Below are 4,062 nucleotides of genomic sequence, written 5' to 3' on the forward strand. Positions count from 1 at the left end.
GTGGTTCTCAATCGGGGGGCATCCGTGCCCCCAGGAGACACGGATCGCTGTCTAGAGACCTTTGGGTTGCTGGGACCTTCAGGTGGGGTGTTGCTGGGACCTTCGGGTGGAGTGTTGCTGGCATCTACTGAGTAGAAGCCAGGGAGCTGCTAAACTTCTTACAGGGAACACCGCGGCTCTCACAAGAGAATTACCCGGCCCAGAAAGTCAGCAGGGCTGAGGCCAAGCAACCCAGGTTTCCCAGGATTCCGTTGTATGGATGAGCTGACTGAGGTCCAGAGCAGTTACGTAATATGTCCAGTGACACAGGAAGGAAGGATCGGGACAAGGTTTCAGCTGGAAAGCTGCCCCTGCTGCCCTCCTGTCCCTCCCACTATTAGATCACATGATGCTTGCTCCTTGGAAGAAAAGCTACGACCAAACTAGACGGCATATTAAAAAGCAGAGACATTACTTTGCCAACAAAGGTCGGTCTATCAAAGCTATGGTTTTTCCAGTAGTCATGTATGGATGTGAGAGTTGGACTATAAAGAAAGCTGAGCACCGAAGAATTAATGCTTTTGAACTGTGTTGGAGAAGGTTCTTGAGAGTCCCTTGGACTGCAAGGGGATCCAACCAGTCCATCCTAAAGGTGATCAGTCCTGAATATTCATTGGAAGGACTGATGCTGAAGCTGAAACTCCAATACTTTGGCCACCTGATGCGAAGAGCTGACTCATTGGAAAAGATCCTGATGCTGGGAAAGATTGAAGGCAGGAGGAGAAGGGGGCGACAGAGGATGAGATGGTTGGATGGCATCACCGACTCAATAGACATGAGTTTGAGTAAACTCTGGGAGTTGGTGATGGACAGGGAGGCCTGGCATGCTGCAGTCCATGGGGTGGCAAAGAGTGGGGAATGACTGAGCGACTGAACTGAGCTGAACTGAGGTGATGGAAGGTGAAGGAGCTTGGAGCAGGGGCTCATTCCGGTAAAAGTGGGAGGTGGGAGAGCAGTGGGAAGTGGAGGGAACCTACCACAGACGGAGGAGGCACTGGGAAATTTGGCAGGATTCTCAGAGGATGGCCAAGTATGTCATGATCCCTCTTCTCATTCACTTCTGCTGCTGCTGCTAAGTTGCTTCAGTCATGTCCGACTCTCTGCAACCCCATAGACGGCAGCCTGCTAGGCTCCTCCGTCTCTGGAATTCTTCAGGCAAGAACAGGAGTGGGTTGCTATGTCCCCCAATGCGTAAAAGTGAAGTCGCTCAGTCGTGTCCGACTCTTCGACACCCCATGGACTGTAGCCTACCAGGCTCCTCCGTCCATGGGATTCTCCAGGCAAGAGTATTGGAGTGGGTTGCCATTGCATTCACTTCTACCTGCTTCCAAACCTCCATGGGACACCTCCAAACGCAGATCTTGGGAGCTGCGCTGCAGTATCCAATATAAACAGCAGAGGGCGCAAGAGGTCCTTTGCTGCCTTTCCGCTTAAAAAGCTTTTTCATTATAAAGAATAGGTGTGCCTTAAAGAGAACGCGGCAAAAACAAAAAAAGCAGAACAAAGAAGTCTAAACTGCCACTAGTCCCACCTCCAGGGGAAGCTAAAATTTAAATCATACTTTCTTCTGTCTTCTTCTCAAGCCAGTTTGTTTATGATTTCTCTTTCGTTAGTTTTCCGACACAGGTGTGATCACCCCCAGAGGCTTGATTCTTTGGCCTGGATTTTTCACCCGAGGTCACATCAGAAGTTTTCCCTGCTGTCTAACAAGCTCTCCGTACCACCTGTAGTCACGGAGTGGCGGAGTTGGGGGGGGGGGGTGCAGGCTTCCACCCGACAATTGGGTTTTAAGTGCCAACTGTGTGCCAGGCTGTGTTTGTGCACGGTGGGGGGAATGGAGGCCAAGGTCTGGGAAGACGGGAGATACCCGGGATCCCTTCATATCTGGAGCAGTGCAGGGGGTTGGGGTAGGAGGGAACCCCAGGGTGATGTGACGGGGAGCTCTGGGGTGGTGGTCCCAGAACGGCCTCTCGGAGGATGGGACCTTCAAGCCGGGACCTGCAAGATGACAAGCAGTCAGCTTGCAACGAACGAGTGGTGACACAAGTTCTTCCGCCAGGAGCACGCCTGGCACATTCGGAAACTAGGCTGGGAAGGGGGCGACCGGCTGGGGGGTGGGCGGAGAGAGGAGAGAGGGCAGCCGCCAGACCAGGGGAGCCCCGGGGAGGACCACGGAGGGGAGGTCCACAGAGGGGAGGTCCATCTTCGTCCGAAGAGCAGCGGGGTGTCTCCGGGTTTGCTGCACAGTGGGTGATGGGCTCTTTGCATTTTTTTTCTTTGGGGGTGGGGGAGCTGCAGGAGGAGAGGAGCCAAGAGGCTACCGCAGACACCCAACAAGAGAGGACCTTGTTCGGGAGAGCGGACAGAGAGCAGCTTCATCCAGAGCAGGACTTGCCTTTCCCAGTGGCACTAGTGCTAAGGAATCCGCCTGCCCGTGCAGGAGACTCAAGAGACGTGGTTTCCATCCCTGGGTCAGGAAGAACCCCTGGAGTAGGGAATGGTTAACCAGTACGCTTGCCTGGAAAATTCCACGGACAGAGGAGCCTTGGGGGCTATAGTCTGTAGGATCGCACGACTGAGTGCACACACACACACACACACACACATTTTCTTAAAAATCTAAACAAAAGTAGAGAAAATGGTAAGATGGACCCCACGACACCCCTCTGACCCCCAACTCCGGGTCCATCTGCCCTCATTGATAGACCCACCCCACCCCACCACACTGGGTGATTTTAACCAAACCACAGATGTGTGTCATTTCACCTGGAGTCATTTTGTAAGTATCACCAAAATGAGAATTTTTTAAAATATCACCTTGAGACCATTAACATGACTTCAAAAATGACCCATGATTCTGTAGTGTCACTCTAAATTTAGTGTTCAAATATTCCTGATAGTCTAAATTAGCTTTACAGTTTATTTATTCAAACAAGCATCCAAAGAAGGTGCAGATATTGTGAATGACTAATCTGCCATGCGCTTCCCAGGTGGTATAATGGTAAAGAATCTGTCCGCCGATGCAGAAGACTCAAGAGACACAGGTTCAATTCTTGGATCAGGAAGATCCCCCAGGGTAGGAAATGGCAACCCATTCCAGTATTCTTGTCTGGAAAATTCCATGGACAGAGGAGCCTGGTGATCGGTCCACGGAGTTGCAAAGAGTCAGACACGCCTGAGCACATGCACACACAATCTGCCCCTTAAATCTTTAAATCTATAGGTTCCCCCTTTTACTTTGTGTGGGTTTTTTTTTTTTTTTTTTTTTTTTTGGCGGCAGGGGAAGCTGGGATTCAAAGACTAAGAAGGAGCTGGACATGGGAAGAATCAGGTTTAACTCTTTTATTTAAAACTGCAGTCATTCCCCCTTCCACGCTTGCTTCCTTTCTCATCTTCTAACATAGATTTTGATTTCTGAAATTAAATTGTTCAGTTGTGTCTGACTCTTTGCAGCCCCACGGACTGCAGGCCGCCAGGCTCCTCTGTCTGTGGAATTTTCCAGGCAAGAATACTGGAGTGGGTTGCCATTTTTTTTCTCCAGGGGGATCTTCCCGACCCAGGGATCGAACCCATGTCTCTTGTGTCTCCTGCATCGGCAGGCAGGATTCTTTACCATGGCGCCACCTGGGAAGCGCATTAATTGGATTTATTGCTTATGTCTTTTCATTGGAATGCCAGCTCCGTGAGGACTGTTCTGTTTGCCAGGGATCCCTCAATGCTTAAAACAGGGTCTGGCACACAATAGGGGCCTAATAAATTTTTCTTGAGTGAATGAATGTTGCACTCAGAGGCAGCTTCAGGTTTCTTGTCAACAGTGAGTTCCCAGCAACCACGAGGAATCAATCAGAACAGGCAAAGGAGATCAACCCAAAGCTATGGGGATTCAGCAAGAGGAGACTACGGATTTGTCAAAGAGGTTCCAGCTGAAAACCCTTTCAGTGGGCTTCTAAATCAGACTGAATTGGCTTCAACCCCAGGTCCACCACTATATAAACTGTATGATCTTGGGCAAATCCAGTGTCC

This window comes from Odocoileus virginianus, chromosome 9 (genome assembly GCF_023699985.2).
Source record: "Odocoileus virginianus isolate 20LAN1187 ecotype Illinois chromosome 9, Ovbor_1.2, whole genome shotgun sequence".
In the NCBI taxonomy this organism is placed as follows: Eukaryota; Metazoa; Chordata; class Mammalia; order Artiodactyla; family Cervidae; genus Odocoileus; species Odocoileus virginianus.